This window comes from Canis lupus, chromosome 31, assembly GCF_011100685.1.
Source record: "Canis lupus familiaris isolate Mischka breed German Shepherd chromosome 31, alternate assembly UU_Cfam_GSD_1.0, whole genome shotgun sequence".
Classification (NCBI taxonomy): Eukaryota; Metazoa; Chordata; class Mammalia; order Carnivora; family Canidae; genus Canis; species Canis lupus.
Window position 1 is genome coordinate 16,805,578 of NC_049252.1, and position 22,591 is coordinate 16,828,168.

At 33.7% G+C, this 22,591-nt stretch overlaps 1 long non-coding RNA gene across 16 annotated transcripts in view; it reads left to right on the forward strand.

The window, feature by feature from the left end:
- Positions 1-22,591, forward strand: part of LOC106558100 — a 267,855-nt gene that overhangs the window by 118,742 nt on the left and 126,522 nt on the right. For all 16 annotated transcript variants that reach the window (XR_005382180.1, XR_005382184.1, XR_005382172.1 and 13 more), the window contains 2 exons: positions 1,009-1,062; positions 18,912-19,073. This is a non-coding gene — a long non-coding RNA (uncharacterized LOC106558100). The remainder of the gene's footprint in view (positions 1-1,008; positions 1,063-18,911; positions 19,074-22,591) is intronic.

Consider the following 22,591-nt stretch of genomic DNA (forward strand, 5'->3'; position numbering starts at 1 on the left):
GTGTTGAGGGTCAATTGGATCAGCACAGATACAGGGTGTCATCTGCCTTCCTAGAGACCCCCCAAACAAAAGGCTCCTATAATATCATGGACCCAGGAAGCAGAGAGAAGACCAGGACAATAGAAAAGGGTAGAGTGAAGTTCTGAATATTGAATTGACTTGGAGAGAAAGTGCCTTCCCTCTTCAAGGAGGTTTTTATAGAGGCACCTGGGCTGAGAATGTATCTATAAGAACATGGCCAGCCTGGGCAGCCAAGTCCCTGGCTGCAGCTCCCTTCAGAGACTACAGTACCCAGGTACTACATCTGGTGTATGGAGGGCAACTTTCCCAGCGAGGCCTGTTAGATAAAATCTTGGTAATTTTCAATGCCCGGGCCTAAAAATTCACACATAGTTTTTTAACCAGGAGCTCGACTCCTCAGTCCTTATTCATTAAACATCAACTTCCTCTGGCTTTCAATCCCTTGAGAGATTGTGTTGCATATCCTATAAATAAAAAGCAAAAACTGTGATATATCCCCTCTTGGGTTCAAAGACCAGCTCTACCTTTTGTTAGTCAGCATGTGACTCTGGGAAAATCATATATTAAGAGGGTAAAAAGGAAGGGTCTTTTTAGGTATTCCATATTTAGTTTTTAAAATCTTTATTAATTTAAGGAATTAGTTGACATTATTAAAATTAGTTGCAAAGTTAATTGGAGTCTACAACTATTATTCTTTTACTTAGTATTTCATCATGGACTGTAATAAATAATTTTTATTTTGAAATTTGAGCAAGGGATAGTTTTTATGCCTGTGAGTTTGTGACAGGTTTAGAAAGATGTGGGTGAGTGATAAGGGATCAATTGGTGAATATGTTACTCCATGAAAAGTGTCCAGAAATCTCTTTTAATGCTAATACTGTGGGATTGGAGGAACCTTAAGAAGCAAATGATATCTTAAACAGTTTCTCCATTTGTAGATTCTTTAACCCTGCCTTTTTCTGTTTCACTCCCTCACTTCTGAAACAGGAAGAAGAATAAATATAAAAATGATGTGAAATACAGCTGACCAACATTTATGGAGTGAGTGTGGATTCTTTGGTTTATTTACTTATATGTGGCAACATTAATTTTTTTTACATTTTAGTAGACCTTAACCTTTAAAGAATTTATACATAAAATATTCAATTTGATTTCTACATCTATTCTGCCTCATATCCATGGCTCTACCAACTTCTTAGGACAAGTAGAATCATTTGTACATTACTGGAAGCCACAGAGAGAAGTAAAATATTTCTAATACCTTTTAAGTAAGCAGCAGCATATTCTTACCAAAGAATTTTCATATTAATTCTATCATTTAATCATGTAAAAAAAACTTTCCATCCATATTGTACCCCAGTGATAAAACCTTACATTGGTAGCTGAAAAGAAATGAGACTCAGGGATTTATCTGGAGAAAATATTATGCTTACATGTTTGAACAAAATCTATAGGAAGAAAACAAAAAAGATATTCTATATTATACAGAAAATATATTGCTGTAAAACGTAATTTCAGATTTTTATTTATTCCTTCCTATTGAAGAAAGTTTTTTTTATTAGTGAAAACTATGTATTTTAAAAAATAACTTGGTTTGACAAACGTGTCAAATTGTCACTTAAAGCAGATATTCCCTTAAAATGGGCACTTTCAGTATGTTAACATAATTGCAGACATATATACGTACACAAATCTAGTCTTAACACATGACAATTTCTATTCTATCATTGGTTAATATAAATTCTGACTGAACATATCTCAAACATAAACTCTACTGGTATTCATTGGAGTTATCTACACATGAAATGTGCTTAGCAACTTTAAGCTTAAAGTATATTGAATGCTTTCAAAGAACAGTTTCATTTGTTCTAATTCAGGAAGCAAATATGATCACAAACGTGGAAACTGAGGCAAGGTCAGGCACGTCTCTTATCAGGGTCATTTGAGATTTATTTTGATGATTTTTGAATAATGTTTATTTCATCAATTGCTCTACCAAAAATTGATTTAGAGTGTGTTATAGAATCTAACTGCATTGCTACAGAATAAAAATGAGATAAAAATTTTAAAACATATTAGGCCTAAATTGCTGAACTCTGTTGGAAATGAAGTTATTGAGGAAAAATATTATGTATTTAAATAGTATTTGGGGGGTGAAACATTTTATGACATGCTTCAAAATTAGAATAAAAAGTGAAATAGATTTTCTATATTTGGTTTTATCTCAGGGAATTTAATTGTTTAGGCAGGTTAATATTGACAGGAGTATTTAAGAACATCTCAGATATTTTTATTAATGACATTCATATACCGAGAGTAAAAATGGTAAAATAGTAGTCTGTCACTTAAACTTTCTTTTTAAACTCTAAAACCACCAGGAAGTAAAGTTGAAAAACTAAAATTTTAAAGCAGGTTAATAATAGGTTACTGGATAGCAAATGTTACATTGTTCTTTATTACATTTATTTGGCTACACCAGTCAATCAAAGACATTTATATAAGGGTGTGATAATGCTACTTTCAATAACATGCTTGACAGGAACAATTTTTACACATTGACATGACATCCAATTTAGGTACTGTCTGAGTTTTCAGGCTTTCACTGGAAGAATTTCGTATTTCATATAACATTCACCACAGTAAATGCTTTAGTTAAAAATCACACCTATGTGTAGTGGAAGTTTTTTGCATAATCTTGTAAGCACTGTAGTTTTGTCACCCATGTTTTTGTGCACATAACAGCCTGATAAAGTGTCACTTAAAAGAGGGGACAACATAATAGACAAGTGGAACATTAACAAGCAAAATGAAGTCTCAGGAGTAGAGTTCTCATATTGGTAAAGAAATTAATCTAAAATAGCCAGAAAAGATGAGTAGTTAAATCAACTAAAACTATGATATTGCTAGAGAATTCTTTACTAAATAATAGTTTATTATCCTTCATCACTGAACATTGTTTTTTTTTTTATTTCTTCCTTTAATTCTCCCACTTACAGTTTACCTTTCTTTCTTTACAACTTTAATATTTTTGCTTTCTTAATTTTATTTTTTTCTGTATAGAACCATCAACTTTTCCTGTGAAGTGCATGGCATGGATATAGTAGATATACATAAATGCTAGTTTGTCAGGGTGATTTTGTTACAACATATTTCATACACTGGGAAACATCCAAACTTGCATATTTAGTTGTGGCTGGGATGATTTTGTATGCTACTAGAAGCAATTATATTTCATTATATATGATTTAAAATGGAAAATAGAGATCCTACCATGTCCTCTTCTGTGTCATGTGCAAAATTCAAGTATCAATTTTATGATTGATTATAAAAGGTTTATTTTACTTTGCATGAAATACATTGTATCTGGGAAAAGAAAAACAAGGACTAAAATTGAACCATTTGACTTAATGTCATACTACAATTACCTGGCAAGGTCTAATGACATTTTTATAATCTATGACGTATCCAAGAGTCATCACTTTTGGAACTGGGAGTGTAATGATGATTTATCTTTTTCCCTTTAATCATCCTTTTTTACCCCACTTACTTTATAGCACAATGACCTACATTAAATATCAATATATATTTCTACATTCCTTCCTTCTCAACTGTTTTAAGCTCCAATCATTTCTAAGCAAGATAGTAACTCTGAAAAGCACTGATTACTGAATTATCTACATCTTCCTTGAAAATTCCACATCTTTGTTGTAACCTACATAAACAGAAAGGTGTGGAGTTATATTTTTCCCTCTATATTAAACATGTATACATGCCAAAGCAGTTTGTACTGTTTTTATGTATATGAATATTTTTATGAACATTTTTTTAAACAGGAATTCCAGAAAAGGAGTTAAGGATTGTTATTAAAGGTTACTAGTCTTAAATGGAATACTTTATGTATTATGTGTAATATGTTGTCATTTTAAGTGACTATTGAGCAGAATTTGGTATGTAACATGAAGCCCTGGTCAAAACAGAAAGTCTGTATCATAGATTCCAAACAGTCAAATGGAGCACATTAAGTGAGCTACTTAGATGAGCAAGAATCTTGCAAAGCACTAAGTGTGGAATTTGTGCTAAATATACATTATAGCTTTTTTATATCATATATATATATATATTTGCATCCAAGGTAATTGGATAATAGTTTTTAATTTTTATGTTAGGGGATCCCTTCCTTTGTTTAAAAATTCTGGTAATTTGGAATTTAATTATTTTACATGGGGAGAGGCAGAAAGAGAAGATTAATTTCCCCTTTAATTCAGGTCATATTTTAAACATTATTTATTTATAATCTGGTTTTGATGGCTAGTTGTTTTGTGTTTAAGAAAGCATTCATGACATTAAACAAATTCACCACAGTCCCTTTAATATATTTCTTCTTCTTTTTTTTTCCTCTGATCTTCTGTGAGACCTTCCCCAGTCATTTTCCAAGGGTCCTGATTTGGTTGTCATTCACTTCTCTGAATTGCTATTCAATTTAGATGAGTGTCTTCTAGATGAACTTTGTAGAATGAATTTTTAGAGATAACATTTATTTCTGACTTAATATCTTTATACATTCAATTTGAAAAGTAAAAGAAAAAATCAAAAAGCTCTTTGAATTAGTTTTTAGAAAGGCATGCACTTCTTCATGATTAACATTTTATCCCTCTAGGCCTTTTATATCATGTTTTCAAATCTTAAGGAAGGAGATACAGCTTTGGATGGTGCCAATTTGGGCTGACAAATTGGTAAGGTGATAGCATCCACTTGGAGTGAGCTTTTGTTTAATTTACATGGATTTTATATTCTCATTTTTTAGGTTTAGTTCATATTAAAAATCAATAATGATTTTATCTTTTCTTTTGTGGAGATAAACAAAGACCAACCAAATGAGAACTGGCAAAGGCTATTTTTCAGCACTTGCAATTGCAAGGGAAAAAAATCACCATCACTTGTTCTTTGGCAGAAACTCAAAAACAGAAAGCATAGGAAAGCTTTATAATGTAAAAAAAGAGGAGGCTTCAGGTATGTCTTGATTGGAGGCTGCTGGCACAGGGAAGTTATGGGTGGGCTATCAGCAAGGCATGCTTTGTCAGGTGTACATACTTTGCTTTCTGTATTTGGTCCTATGTTGGAAATAGGGACAAAAATTAGGGACGATGGGAGTTATTAATCAGGTCCTGGCAATTTTAGGATGATTGTTACGGGGGTTATTGTTTGGCCTTTGGAATGTTTGTTAGAGATAGTGAGTGGTCAGACTTCCTACATTGACTTATGGGTAGTAGTTCAGCTTCCTGTGCTGGTTACTCTAGATAATGTGTTGGTTTCTGGGCTGGTTCTGGGTTGCTATAAGTACAACTATGAAAATATTTTCTAAAATTTCATAAGTTTTCATATTATGTACTATATTTTATTTATCATATATTACACGAATATTTGTTACCACTTGTACAGCTTTCTTCAAGTTTTCCTATTATACAAGAAAAGCTTTCTTAAGAATAGAACAAACTGAAAAAAAAAGAATAGAACAAACTTATTTTGATTGAGTTCATAATAAGTGTTGGCTGTAAAAAGAAGATTTCTCTTCACAACAGCTTATTATTTATAAAAGGAATATGATGTTCATTGAAGAACAAACATCTATTTTAGGTTGATTTTATTTTTTAAATAGATTTTATTTATTTGAGAGAGAGAGCAAGCAGAGAGGGAGAGGGAGAAGGCGAGCTAGAAGCAGACTCCCCACTGAGCAGAGAGCCTGACATGCACTCCATCGCAGTACCCTGAGATGATGATGACCTGAAGGCAGAAGCTTAACTGCCTGAGCCAACCAGGTACCCCTTTAGGTTGATTTGTCTCTTATTTTTGAGGGTTACTTTTAAAACTTCTCCAAATTCTGGGAGAATAAAATAAGCCCATAAAAATAATTTCTTCCATTTATTGAATCTTTTCTATATACTAAACAATTTGCTATACTTTACATGTTTTTTTATGACACTCTCTAAGAAGTGTAGTTTTGTCTGTTTATTCACATAAGTAAAGTGAAGTTCAGGGAATTTTTAAATTCTAAGAGGCTATGGAGAGAGAATCCAAAATCTAACTACATTATGTTCACATCCTTGAAGTGATGTAGCTTTGTCTCATCTACAAATTATTTACAAATTGTATGTTTCCAAAAATGAAGCTATAAATTAAATACAACATCTAATGTGAGACCAAAAGAAGTTACACCGGTCTGGAATTAAGCCTGATTGCTTTCTTATATTACTAAACCACTATTGCCACAACTACTAGCTAATGTAGAATGATTTAACTTTGAAGTGATTGACTTCAACTGTGAAATAATATAGGAAAAATAAAAGTAAGGAAATAAGAAGGGAAGCAGAAACATGGAAGCATATCTAATTTTTGCAAACCCATTCTAGTATTGTAATAGAATTAGCAGAGTTTTTAATAGAGAAATATAAGAAACAGCCTAAATGTACAACAGAAGAGTAGTTAGATAAAATGTTATGCATCCATACATTGAGTCATTTTGTATTAATCAAATATAGTACATTAACTAGTGATATTTAGTGGGTTTTTAAAATAAGATCTATTAGTATTTTTGACAAATAGGAATAGCAATTTTTAACCTAACCTGTATTTATTTATTTATTTATTTATTTATTTTACCTGCATTTTTAAATATTGATTGTGAGAGTATTAAAATATTCTGACAATGTCATAACATAATTTTCAATGCCAAATATAAGTAATTTCAGTTTTCTCATGAAATATTCTTAATTTCATGAATCTTTTTTTTTTTAGCATTGTATTAATTGAGAATGTATAATTGTTTAGAATATACACCCTGAATTGAATCATGTCTTTTGGCAGAAAGCTACTGTCAGTAGTCCAAGAAATAGTCTGTTGGGCTCTTTGTGGCTTTCATCACTCTCGTATGGCAGATGAGTATTCAAAAAGAACCTCAACCTGTTAGCCTGACAAATGGCATCCATCTCTATACAGAAACATTTTATTTCATCATCAGCACTTTATAGAAAATGCAGTTATTAACATTGCCAATTAAAATGTCATCAAGTTTAATATGATATATTCACATTTGCTTTGTTTGTTTTTACTTTGATCTCAAAAAACATATGGTTATCTTTTTCTTAGATAGCCTCATTTAGGACATTATAAATAACATTGAAAATTTTCCCAGAATCCTTCAGATTCTGTGACAAGGTGCAATTTAACATTCAATATCTGTCACAGGACCCTATCACTGGAAATATTTTTAATTCGATGTGTGCTTTGCACATTTGCTACATTAAAAGAAAGTTTATTATACAACATTCTAGACTAACAAAAAATACAGAGTTATAAAACCTCTCAATATTTCTGATTTCAATTCCAATGTATGTGGGTACTTGTTTTAGCTTATTTTTTAACAACATACCATCAGTTTGGGGACAGAAGGTGGATGTCCTAATATTCAACTCAATTCTCCTTGTAGATAGTGTCAGAGTCCATAGGCTTAGAGTTGGATCCATGAGACTGTCCCCAACGCAGATGCCAGTTGAAGTTCAGGTTGCTACTTGTGGTTCTGAGCAACTGGTTATAAATTAGAGGTTCCCATAACCTCCTTTTTGGGTTTGATTAATTTGCTAGCATTGCTCACAGAACTCAGAAAAATATTTTATTACTAGATTATCATTATAAAAGGATATAACTCAGGAACAGCCAGATGGAGGAGACCCAGAGGGTAAAGTATATGGGAGAGCATGGAGCTTCTAGGCCCTCCATGGGCTTGCCACTCCTCTAGCACATTCACAAGTTTATCAGCCAAGAAGCTCTGAATTCTGTCCTTCTGAGTTTTTGTAGAGGCTTGATTAAATAAGTATGATAGATTAAATCATTGGCCACTTGTGTTTAAACTCAATCTCCACCTCCTTTCCCCTCCTAGGGGATCAGGTGGGAGTCTGAAAGTTCCAGCCTTCTCATCACATGGTGGGCTGCAGCTGGCAACCAGCTCTCATCCTTTAGCACTTTGTGAATCACTTCACTGATGTAACAAAAGATATCTTTCTAGTTCTCATAAGAAATTCCAAGAGCTTTAGAATATCACAATATTATCTCAATATTATATTATCACAGTATTATAATATTGATTTCAATAATATATAACAATGGTTTATAGAATTTAACCAACAGAATCCCAAACTCACCAAGTCTTCCAAACTGGATTCAAATTGCAACATGTCAGTAATTAATATTTATTTGGCTTCTGTTTTCTTTTAAAGTGGATTTATTACTTCAGATTCCAATCTAAAGAAATAAAATACCTGTTATCACACACCAACAAGGCCAAGATTCCCAAGAATATTGTTTTACTTTATTTTCATGAGAACTAGAAGCCTGGTTGGGCTCTCCTAACATTTTAGATGTTTGGGAGACATTCCATTTCACATGTTATCTTCAGAAAATGTTTATCAGAGAGAAGAATACTAAAATTGTAGCATTAGCCACAATGTCTTCTAATTTATTTATGTTGTTATCTCCCATTAGAATGAGTGTCTCAAAGACAGTGTCCATATACTCTACATCTCTTTATTCCCTCTGTCTTAGGGACTTGCACAGAAACTTAAAAGAATTCAATATATATTTACTGAATATCTAGATATACTAGGGATCTGATATTTTTATCTAATTGTGTTGTAGTATAACAGTCCACAGTCAGTTGGCTTTTCTCCTACTGTAAGACCAGCTTTTTGTTCAGTACCCTTACAGTAGCTCTTTGCCTATTATTTTAAATTTAATTTTAAATTCATGTTGTGTTTTCAATGCTCTTTATATGTGATGACTCCCAAATCTATATTCCCAGCCTACTCATAATACTATGCTGGGAATATGGATATATACACACATACTTTTTTCAATTGGGTTTTTATAGATATCTCATTGGTTTAGTCAATCATTTTTTATTCAAATATAATTATGGAGTACATGCCTCAAGATAGCAGTCATTGCTCAGAATTAACATGGCTAAAACAAAACAAAGCCTTCAATTCCCCTCACCCACAACAAATCTCTTTTTCTTTTTTTTAAAATCTTCTGTATTTAGGGAAGTTATTACACCATTCATACATTTAACATATATAGTTTTTGAGATATTCTCAGGCCCAAATCTACTTTTGGTGGTTCTCATTCTCTCTGGGGCCATAATCCTGTTCAAAGCTGTGATGGCTTCTCTAGAAAACTCCGATTCTGGTCTCCAAATGAATCCCTCTCCCTCCACTTCTGTTCTGCTCCAATCTTCTTTCCATAAAGCAACCATAATAAAGTTTTTAAAGCATGATTACCAAGTTCCTCATGATGGCCTACAAATTTGGCTCCTGAATCTGACCTGGCCACATATTTATATTTTCTATCTGATATACAATGCCCTAATCATAATGACTTTCTTTCTGTCCCTCAAAAACACAAAGTAGGTTTATCTTCCGAGGCGTTTTCTGTTTGTTTATTTGTAATTTTTAGGTTTTGTTTGTTTTCTGATTCAAAAGTGTCTCAAATGATTGCATATCTGACACTTTCTCTTCATTTTACTGCCATCTCAAATTTCATGAGGATGGACTTCTCATGATCCTAGGCAATGGATTCATCTAGTCACTTTCACATTGTGTATGACCATATTACATCCACTTCTTTATTATTATTACTCTGTACACACACACACACACACACACACACACACACACATACACCACCTCTTAAGTCTCCTGTGTCACAAAGCCAGGCAGGAAAATAACAGTTCCTTCATCTCCTACCCATTACCCTGGTCCCACCTTAGGGAACTAGGGACTTTATAGTGACCTCAAAATTCAGACATGAGCATAAAGGTTGTATAAGCGTTATTCTGGTATGATGGTGGAACCCACAAAACAGGTATTAAAACAGACAGTTATTAACAACCAAAAGCCCTCTGGGATTCCACATGATTATATAATTCATGGTGAATAAATGCCAACAAATATGAGCCTAGAAAAAGGGATCAACATGGTGCAAAATAGGAGACAGAGATGACATCCTCAATTGACTGAGCTGCTAAAAGAGACTTGGGGGAATAAAATCTTAGATATATTTGTAGTGATAACAAAAAGTATCTAATAAAGGAACAAATTCTAGAACAAAATTTAAATTTGTTATAGACAAATAAATATTCAAATAATTAAAATACATGCCTGTTACAACTAAGAACACATGTATCCTTAAAAGCAAGCAGCAGACACCATTGGATCTTGCTCTAGGTGATGCTGAATCACACCATGAGCAATTTCTAATAGAATAAGACTGAATGCAAATATTTTTAAAAAGATTTATTTATTTATTTTAGAGAGAGATTGTGTCTGTGTATGTGCGTGTGTGGGAGGGAGACAGAGGGAGAGCAATTCAAGCAGATTCCTCGCTGAGCATGGAGCCCAACATGGCACTCAATCTCAAGAACCTGAGATCATGACCTGATTCAAAATAAAAATTAGATGCTTAACTGACTGAGCCTCCCAGGCACCTCTGAATGCAAATATTTTTTTAAGAAGCACAAAATATGTAAGCAATCAACCTGGATTTTCTATCCTACTAGAATCTGTCTTATCTATAGGAGATAGTTATAAATCAGGACAGCAGATATACAAGCAAAAAATTACTTCCTTTACATTAAACTGCAAGTGAAAAGTTTCCAAACAAAATGCTATGCTATGACATTTTATGTTAAATATTATCTTTGCTATTCAGAATTTAGTTCATGTGGAAGGTTTACTTCTAATATGCATTTTGTAATAGAAAAAAATAGATCAAAGGCATAAATAAAAAAATAAAAGGCATACATTTCAATGTTAGACAAAGTGCTAAAATGCTATGAAATAGTGTGTATAAATATGAATAGAGATAGAATATATATATAATATATATATATTATATATATATTATATATATATGGAAGGTTTAAATCAAATTAGCAGGTATACTAGCTGATGAAAAAGAAAGCTGAAATCATTTTGAAGGAGAGAGAATGTATGTTTACTTCTATTTTTGCTTACCTTTTTTCTCTCCAGAGACATTTCAGGCAAATAAAAGGGTTAGAATGAAGACTGAGCAAGTTGATGTTTGTTTTAGCTGAAGCAGAGTTCAAGGCACATAGGAGGAGTTAACCAGGGGGTATCTCAATATGAACCTTGCCATTAACTTAAATGAAGTCCAGAACCTTTATCACACTCATAATTCACTTTCATATGGGATATATTTAGTTGTCTTTCCTAGAGAAATGATATTGCACCATACAAGATTAATATAGCTTGGGCCCTGGTGGCCATTATGTTGCCACAGGTTTATGGTTTTTCTACGGTATTTTGATTTATGATACCCTTCCTTTTAATAGAGGTTCATTATTTGTACATTAGGGTTGTAACTTACTCCATCATATGGGGACTTCTATTAATCAGGGAGCCTATATAGTTCAGCCTGACATTACTGTCCTTTTTGACAGTATTGCTCAAGCAGAGCAATTTGTTAAATGTGTACACCTTCAGTGGCTTAAGATTCACTTCAGAAGCTGAAGAAACCTTTTCAACCTGATGCAAAATGACTCTGGAGTGTCATTTTATATGTCTCTTAATCTAGGTGATTGACTCTTCAGTTTAACTAACTCAACACTATTTGTTTTGATTTTATAGATCTTTGCTTTAAAAAAAACAAAACAAAAAGCAAAAATCCGAAACTATGCTCTATCCTGATCTCACCGTATCTCTTCTTGATAAAGTAGTGAGGAGACAAAAAACAGAGTACTCTCTAGGCCTTGGCCTTGGGTTCATAGTGCTGACTCTTTTTTGCATACATGTTTTCATCTGAGAGAGAAACAGAGATGTGTGATTTTTATCTGAGAAAAAAATGAGAAGCTTAAGATCAGATTCAATATTTATGAGCATTTTAAGTTCTGAAATTCCATACACTTCTAATGTATTGCAGGTTTATGGAAACTGCATTTCTATGTAACGTTATATTTTGTTCCAGAAATCCACATTTCGAAAAGATAAATTCTGATGAGGTTTATTTGCTATGGAATATTAATAGTGAAATTTTGGTAAAATAATACCACTGAGCAAACTCTGCTTAGGGGTTTGAGATTTAGGGAGACTATTTGAACTTTGAATTTACATAGCCAATTCAGGGAATAAAATGCTTTATGTCAACATGTGAAGAGTAAAATGATAATAAGATGTCTTGGTTCAAGATATGTATTAACAATGCATAGATTTATAAACCTGCATCCATGCTAGACTAGGTATGGAGATGTTTCCAGAGGCTGGACAGGCAAATATCAATTAAAGTCAGAGCATTTAGAGTAATCACAGCTATGAGGAATTTGAAAATTGCCTTTCCTTTGCCTTGTTAAACTTATAGTTTCCTAATTAAAGTACTTAAAAGTTTAGCATAAGCATGTTATTCAAAAGTCTTGTTTCTATTTTATTCACATTTGAAAAACAGCTTTTGTGTTATTTGGATTCCTTTTCTTTAAAGATAAAAAATGTATCTAGTTAAAAAGTCATTACCACACAATTATTTGTTTATACAGCAATATATTTATATAATTATATTAATAATAGTTCTTCCATTTGCACATTAACTAGATTTAGATAAAGCATATATTTTAATGCTTTGTTTCATATCAAGAAAAACTTTCAATGACTACCAAATATAGAGGAGGGGAAACAGAGAGAGACAAAGACACAGAGAAAGAGAGAGAATCAGGGGAGACAAGGCTTAGCAATATACAAATAAGATAAGTGGGGCTCGCCTCTCTGGAAATGGCAAAGACATATGCTGTAACAGAGATACTGAGTTAGAATCACTTTGGTGGTACAGCTGAACTGAGATGTCCACATGAAGTCTGACTCCTTAAGGGTTCTAAAATTAATGATTAATGCTATTTTGTGAATGACCACAAACTTGATGGCTTAAAGAAAAAAAAAAAAAAAACCTCACAGATTTATTGTCTCAGAGTTTCTATGGGACAACATTCCAGGTATAGTTAATTCTGTGTTTTAGAGTCTTCCTGTCTGCAGTACAGTGGTTGGCTGGAACTGCAGGCTCCTCAGAGGATAGACTAGCCAAGACCCACCTCCATGCTCCCTCAGGTTGTGGGCAGTATTCATTTCCTTGTGGCTGGGGCAGAGGGTGGGAAAGGCTTCATTTTCTCCCACCCGTGATTCCTTGCAATGGAGGCTTCCCCATCATGGCTGCTTATTAGTTCATGGGAGTTTACTTCTTCAAAGCCAGTGGCATAGAAAGGGTCTGAGTTCAGGCAGGGCGCAGTTCCTTTGATTAATTCAGGCCCACAGAGGATAATGGCCCTTTTAATTAACTCAAGATCGATAGATTTTGGCCCGTCATTACATCTGCAGATGCCCTTCACTTTTTAAAGCGGGATATTTCATAATTATAAAGTACTTATTTCATCATGAAGATATGTTTTCTAATTGTGTATATGCTTAATAATAGACCTTTAAATATGCAAATCTAAACCTTATAGAAATTAAAGGAGGAATAGTGATAGATTTCAGAGCACTGAACCTAAAAAAAAAGCAGCATGGTTACAAAGTAACTGGTACTCTAACACATGCTGGTGGGAGCGCAAAATAGTGTAGCCACTTCGAAAAGCATCATGGTTGTGTCCTATGTAAGTAAACAGCATTTTACCAAGCAATCCCACTCCCAGCTATCAAGCCAATAGAAATGACAATTTATGTCTACACAAATATTTTTATATGAGATGTTCATAGCAGCATTATTCATGATAACCCCAAACTGGCAGTAATGAAATGACCTTTAACTGAAAATGGGTAAACAACTCATGACAATATTATCTAATGAAATACGACTAACCAATAAAAAGTAGCAAATTACTTATATCTACATCAACAGAGATTAACGCAATGTCCATATACTAAGTTAAAGAAGCTAACTACAAAAAAAATGTGCAAACCAAACCAAAACACTGCATCTGTATGATTCCATTTATATGACATTTTGCAGAAGTCAAGACCATAAGTTAAGAATTATATAGTGGTTTCCACTGGCTAGATGTGGAGGGAGGTGTGTGGATTGCTTGCAAAAGGCTCAGGAGAATGTTTTGTACTATTGGTTGGAATGTTTGGGGTTGATGATCCATTATTTCAACTGCAGTGATGGGTGTAAAACTATGTACATATATTGGAATTCACTTAAATGCCCCCTTAAAACAGGCTCATTTTACTCTATGCAAATTGTATACCAATAATTCTGGTATAAAAAAATTAGATAGTCTTGAAGGGCTAAATTTTCACTTCATTTCCCTGGGCCATGATTTTTGGCATGTACTTACAGCAGTTGTTGCTTTAAGTATCACTGATATGTTAACCTGTGAGATATAAGAAAAATTGGAGGATAATCCTTTGTCTTTATAAATATCACTACATAATTCATATTAGAAAACTTCATGCATTAGTATTTTTAAATATGATTCTTACTAGGGACTTATAGTTTTTCAATCTTTTTTAATATAAGGCATTTCTGTTTTAATGTTATATTAAACATAGAATACTAAATAAAGATAGTGTTTCTAACACTGGTACAAATTGACATTTTCATAAGCTAACTGAAACATATTGCTTAATATTTGGTTATACTATCTCAAAGCAATCATTTGATTCACCTTTGTTTTATAGATAGAGAAAGAGCAATTAAGTCATTTGCACTAGAGCCTGGTATGAGTTCTTAGAGACCAAAAAATTTGTATAAAAATTCAGTCTACATGTTTGCACGATAAGGGCTTGCTCTACAAATTTCAGTTATGTAATGTCTCTATACCTCAGTTTTTTCATTCATGTTCCAAATACTTCACTCATATTACAACCTTACTCAAAAATTTTTGTTGCTAGCCATATAAGACTAAACCCCTTAGCTCACAATTTGGAGCAGTGTACAGTTAGACCTCAATCTCATTCTGAACCTGTCAATTCCTCCAGTGCCTACTTTAGTAGATCTACTATATGCCAAACTCATGCTAGAATTTCTCCCACATTTCTTATTCATTCCTAAAAGGAACATATCATAATTCCATTTTAAAAATAAGGAAACAGACTCAATGAGTTGATTTGTTCCAATATCACAGAACAAGAGTGTTGTATGGAATAGAGAGTGGCAAAGCAAGTAATGATATATCAGGCTTTTGAGAGCTCAGTATATACTGGAAACTGCTGAATTCAGATAATATTTTCAAAGTACTTCTTAGTAGAGGAAATAGACTTTTAAACAAACACACTGAAATCAGTTACTCTAATAGAGTGATCCACAGTATATCGTGGTGGTAGAAAGCCTAGAGTATTTAATTCTAATTAAAGGGTAGGGTTAGGAAATATGTTATAGTAGTGGATTTGCTTGCACTAGTCTTGAAGGATGAACAAGGCTTTAATGGGCACAGAACTGGGCATGCGTGACTCAATAAAAGAAACCACAAAATTTTATGAATTACATGGTTATTTTCTGGAGTGTTTAGCACCCTGACTCTAAGAGCAGAGGATACGATGTAGAGGGTTAGTAGTGAAGTAGAAGCAGAAATAAAACACTTTGAAGATAGTGGACTAGGTATAGTCACTGGGAGAAAGGGAGTACAATTTCAACCAATGAAGTCAGTGATTGAAATGGTGGCTAGTACAGAAAATGATTTTGCCCTGGCTAAGTGCTCTTAGAAAACATGCTGGCAAGAATGAGGAAGAAAAGTAGTTTTCAGCGTGGATCTACACTAAGGAATTGTAGGGTGACACAATTCAATCTATAAATTGAATCCCTAACTTCCAATGTGACTAGAGTTGAAGATAGGGCCTTTAAGGAGGTAATTAAAGTTCAATGAGGTCATGAGATGTGGCCCTAATCCAGTAGGATTAGTGCCATCATAAGGAGAGGAGTAGATACCAGGAGGGCATGCGCACAGAGGAAAGGCCATGTGAGGACACAGAAGGAAGCAGCCATTTGCAAGCCAAGTGGAGAGGTCTTACCAGAAACCAGCCCTGCTGACATCTTAGCCTTAGATTTCCAGCCTCCAGAACAGGGAGATAGTAAACATCTGCTGTTTAAGCCAGTCTTTGGTATTCTGTATTGGCAGCCATAGCTGAATAATACACACACATAGTGTGATCGTTGGGTGTTTTTTTTTTTTTTTTATTATTCCTTTTACATCCTGTAATTCTCTTTATGTAATTTTTAAGATGTACCAATCCTTCTCAAGTTATAATATGTCTTTTACAATGCTGTAAATTTCGTAGGCATCCCAGGTAGGAATAGGGTAAGAGGAAAGGCTAGAGACAATGGCAAAAGGCAAATTCCAGCTGAGTATTTCCCTGTTTTAAGGAAGACAAAGTAAAACTCTTAGAACCCCACTTTTTTCTTATTAAGCCAAACTCCATGTATTAAGCCAAACCCAAGCTGAAAGAGAGTCTGAAGTTCCACCTAAGTTCCATGAAGGCAGAGCATTTGACTTTGCCTTTGCTGTGTCCTAATGCCTAGGACCATGTCTGGCAGGGAGTAGGCATTCAATAAATAAATATATATGGATAAATGAATAAATTATGTATCTTACCTCCTGAACCAAAAAGAAAACAAGCCTCCTGATGGGCAAGAACAAGGAAGAATGAAATGTATATATATCATTAGCAGCAGACCACATACATTTCCTTACCTCCCTTTCATTTTAAACAGTGTTACATATAACATTTCTGATCATCCTGTATGCCTAGGTATTTGTGGTAGAAGGTAATGAGAAGCCAGCCTGCTTCCAGTCTCTCCCTCATTTTATGGAAGATAAAATCAAGGTCTACAGAAATTATTTGTTCACAGAAACACAACTAGCTAATGACAGTCCTGGGAGAGGACTCACACTGGGGTGTGCAGACTCCATATCATCCTGTGAAGAATAGGAAAAATGTGTATATCACTCTAATCCAAATAGCAGTATACCTCTCATTTCTTCTCGTCTACTTAACTGGAAAATTGAATTTCCTTATCTTTAGCTTGCCAAGTGTCCTTCATTCCCTCCCTAGAGTTCCAGTGCATTGGCGTTGTAGTCAGGTGAGAATTATGCTTTGCATTTGCAACCATCTTGGGCTATGTGATAGAGATCTTTTGTTGTTGTTGTTGTTGTTATTTTGTTTTCTTCCTTTTGTGTGTGTTTTTTGTTTTGTTTTGTTTTTGTTGTTTTCCCTATAGCTCTTGCCATATCAGTGTTTAGCTATCAGCACCATTAAGGAAACCTGAGAGGGATTGTTGAGAATTATTTGCTGATTTTCATTTGGTCCTCTGAGCCCTGGTACTTTTTATATATCTGATTTATATCTGTGATTTCTATACATTATCCTGTGGGAAATTCACTAACTAGATTTAAGATACTGTTATTACTTATGTCAAGCCTAGTGAAAAGATCTGCTGGGTGACAACCAGAAAGCAATTTCTAATTACAGTTTAGATTGTAGCAGAAACTTCAGTCACAATTAGTGGAAAACATTTGATTTTGAAAAATACTGAACAACTGAATAGAACTTCCTATTCCTAGATGATTAACCAACATAATGTGAACTTACTTACACAGTCATTTTATTTCACAACTGTCAGTTTAGCAGGAGTATGTAAATGGATTTTTAAACCCTCCCTCCAACGAGACAGATTATCTTAATATGATACTTTTGAGATATTCGGTAGCTTCTTTAGTGAAGGCAGGAAAACTTAAGTAAACTTTCCTGCCTGTTTTCCTTGTTAGATCTCCCATTGGTTCATACAAATTTGGATGAACAAGATTCATGTGATGTATTATCCCCATTCCCCCCACATTCCACTGGGTACAATACCATCAATGAGTCCAGTGTTTAATACTAAATAGGATACGATATTGAAGAGCCATTTGGTATTATTCCAACAGGATGCTGTAATCTGAGAATTTGATACACTGAAGTGTAGCAAAGGTAGGGTTTAAGCTACCATTCTAATCAGTTCAAGTGGCTGCCAAACCCAAGGCTAATGTGGCTTTTTCCCTTTAAATAGTGTTCATTAAGATAAGTGAATAGCTTTTAGAGCACTTCCCATAGAAGTACATTACTATGTAGCCATCGTAGAGAAGACACTCCATATATGTAGCACTCTATTAAGAGTAGCAAAGGAAGGAAAAGACTGAAGCAAAGTTTATTTTATATATATATTATGTTTGCATGTATACACACATATATACACATGCATAGATACATTTAATTTTCCTCTGTATTTCCTACAAAGGTTATCCAGTGGTTCAGAGATTACAGCACCTGGCAGTGATATAGGAGGAATTCAACTTCAGTGAGGTGGAAATGAATAAGTAATATTATGCCAGGAATTAGGAGCTGGACTCCTGATGTTTTTTAGATATTATTTATTTATTTATGAGAGAGGCAGAGACATAGGCAGAGGGAGAAGCAAGCTCCCTGTGGAGATCCTGATGTGGGACTGGATCCCAGGACCCTGGGATCATGACCCTTGCCAAAGGCAGATGCTCAACCACTGAGCCACCAGGTGCCCTCTCCTGATTTAATAAGGAAAGTCAGCCTTTATAAAAGTGGAAATCGGGTGTGTAAGGAGGAAATATGTACCATTTCTTTGGGAAATATGGAAATATGGAAATATGGAATCATGTTCTCTTTTACATTTCTTTCAAAATTCAAGGAAAAATATCATTGGAGGGGTTAGTGAATATAATATTCTTCATTATAGACCATAATCATAATAGATCACATATTCCTTGTCTATTCCTAATTCCAAAAGCCTAATGCAAATAAGTGTTTATGTCTCTGATTATTAACTTTTCTTCACAGGGACAACCTGTCATCTCCTCATGACCAACCTTCTCAAGTAGCATACCCCACATTGGCTCAGTTTTCCTGTCTTAAAGCAAAACTCGAATATTGTTTCAAGATTTTACAGAAGTGATATTTTGGAGAAGTCTTGAGATTATGATGTTTACATATTTAAACAATGTGAGTGCTTTAAATTCATGTCTTAAATGCTTTGAGCTACAATAAGCCTTGACATCCTGTGTGTTACAGGCATGCATGCCTGTTTGTGTGTGTGTGTGTATGCTCAAGTGAGTGTGGATATTAAACAGTGCTGAAACTAAAAGCTGAAAGATTGAAAGCTCCATAATAGAGTATACAGTAAACACCTATCTGACAGAATTAAAGAAAATATGATCTGGAATCTATGTGAATATGCATCACTAAGAAAAACTAAGCTTCTGTTTTTGTTCTAATATCAATAAATCACTATCATTATATTTATTAAAATCTGTGCATTATTTTATGTACAGATTTGTTCATAAACAATAAAAAAACTAGAATATAACAGGATGTGATTTACCAGTATTTAAAAAAGCAATAGCAATCCTGCATATTTACTGAAAAATGTCCTAAATCTTAAAACTTTGTAAGGGTATATATTCAAGGATTTATATGTGTAGGAGGAAGCATTATTATTTTAAGGTATATAAATTTTATTAGATGATATTTTTGAATGATGGCTCTCAGAAGAATTATTTTGTTTTAAAATTTTATCAGAGAATTTTCAACACACACATTTTCTTAAAAGCACAAGAAAATAAGTGCTATTAAAATCCCTATTGTATTTCCACATGAAGGTAAAAAAAATAATAGCAATAAACTTCACATTTTAGAAGTTAGTGGCCTATAGACTTGCAGAGCCAAAGAGACCAATTAAGTAGATTTCACTCTCACTTCCCCTGCTTCTATCAGTTATGTTTCCAAGCAGTGATAGAGAAATTTTAAACTGTTAACATTTTACAGATCTCCAGGAAAGACTGTCTTCTCTAAGTTTGTGCCATGTGCTTATAATATCCAGGAGTGAGGAGAAGAAGCAATAGGTACTGGAAGGACTAAAGTAGCTGATTATTTTGCTAGGGCTGCCATAACAAGATACCAAAAACTGGGTGACTTAAACAACAGACATTATTTCGTCATAGTCTGGAGGTTGGAAGTCCACAATCAAGGTATTGGCAGAGTTATTTGTTCTGAGACCTCTGTCCTTGACCTACCGGTGGGCATCTATGTTCTCTCTTTCTTCACCTGGTCTTCCCCCTAGGTATGTCTGTGTCCTGTCGAAACCAGTTATATTGGAATAAGACCCATCCTAATGATCTCATTTGACCTTAATTACCTCCTTAGAGACTGTATGTCCTATTAAAGTCACATTCTGACATAGTGGAAGTTAGGGCTTCATCATATGAATTTGTGGGAGACACAATTCAACCTTTTTAGGGAAGAGCTGTCAGGTGCAACTTGGCCAAGAAACCTCACAGAACAGAAAGGCTTATGTAGATTTATGAGTGTTCTGTGGTTGTAAATAATTCCTGTGACTTCAAACATCTTTGGCAAAGCTCACAAAAACACAAAATGCTTGGTAGGATGATATTTCTTATTAGAGGTTAAAATAATTTTATATTTAAGTTGATATGCCACTTAAAATGAGCCAGCTTCTGAGTTTGCAGGAATAGTTGATGTTGGGGTTAAAACATGATTTTGGTAAAGAAACTGTGAGTTTCATGGTTTACTGACATAATGGTAGAAAGTCTGCCATTATGTTTTTGTTGTCATTAATTCTTTCTCTCTTTATTTACATTTTAGTCCCAATAATTTCATCCCTAAAAAATGGCTGTTAACTCTGTATACATTCTCCCTCAATATTAAAATAATAAAGTTAGTAGTAATTTTATCTTTAAAACTATATTACTAAAAAACCTATATTACTGTTTAAAATATTAAAAATACTTTCACAATATTTTAATCAGGACAATATGCATTTATTTAAGTATCATGTAATAAGGCTTATTATATAGCAGGTAGTATGCAGATACAGAAGAGTTATACTCCACATTCAAAATGAAGACTAGGGCAGCTCAGGTGACTCAGTGGTTTAGCGCTGCCTTCAGCCCCTGGCATGATCCTGGAGACCCGGGATTGAGTCCCATGTCGTGTTCCCTGCATGGAGCCTGCTTCTCCCTCTGCCTCTCTCTCTCTCTCTCTCTCTCCCTCTCTCTCTCTCTCTTTCTCTCTGTCTCTCATGAATAAATAAATTTTAAAAATCTTTTTAAAAAAAGGAGGGCTAAAACAAACTTATTATTTATCACCAATATTTTGATTATCAAATATTGGCTAATATGACCACATTTAGTGCATAGTTTGATAGGATAACTGAGTTAATAAAGTCACATGAAGTGAAATAAATTCCTGAAGAACTCCACTTCTTAACAGAAATATTAGTCATTCAGGAGTAGTCTGGAGACATTCACATTCACTATGTTGATATGTAGAGAGTAAAAAGAATTACTGGCTTTTGTGGATAACACTAGGGTCATACTGATGTCCTTCTGATAACTTGAATTCACTGAATTATGGCCCATTATTCATTTAATTCTTATTTCATATAGTATTATACCTTAATTGTAATGACTTGAGATAGGCATATATTTTAGTATATTATATGTAATTAAGGATGAAGATATTAATATTTATTAAGATAGCTACAAAATCTCGGTGATTTCTCAACTAATTATGCCATAGGCAAATTTGACTTCTGTATCAACGACTGCTGACTGCACCATGGGGTGATGAGAAGTTTGAGGGTATGAAAATGATAAGAGAGTATTTTCTACTCATTAAACTGCATGTTGTAAAACTGTTTTCCATGGTTCTCTCACATTGACTGCTGAAGGATAAAAGAATGTAAAATTTCACCAGATGAGTTATAAATTTTGCACTTGTTCATTTTAAATGGACATTAGAATGAATATAAGGTATTTTATCTTGTGTAGCTTAAAAATGCTAACTTTCCTTCATTCTTGGCAATGAAATGCAGAAGGAAGTGAATGCAATCAAGAGTAAATTTTTCCTAAGAATCACTATTAAATCTGAAATGGCTGGAATTTAATAAAGAAGCCATGAGACTATTTTGTGGATTGTATATAAAGAGAAATTCCTGTCATATTTAAAGAATACTGAATTATTTTTTAAAAAGAGATTTAAATAAAACAATTTAAAAACTTTAACTAGAATGACACTAAATTTATGACTATATTCACAGCACTGCAACTCGAGTTTCATTCACAGATTGTAAATTTAATACTATGATTAGAAACTTGGCTAAGGTGTATTTAATTTCACTGTTATACTAATTTATACTATTAGACACACACATGGCAGAAGTATCTATTTTTTAAAGCAGTATATACCCAAGGTGATTAGAGGTTTTAGAATTGTTATTGGAATTCCCTTCCCCTGAGGAATTGAAGAATAGTAAGGTACAACAACGTTGTTAGACTAGTTTGAACTTAAAAAAAAAAAAAAAGAATAGTTTGAAGTTGAAGAAATAATATCTGGACTGATCTACTCTTCTGAGTTGAACAACTAAAAAAAACAGACAAAATATGTGAAACTAAGATTTTTTTTTCCCAATGTTGGATGATAAGCAGTGTAGAGTACAGTAA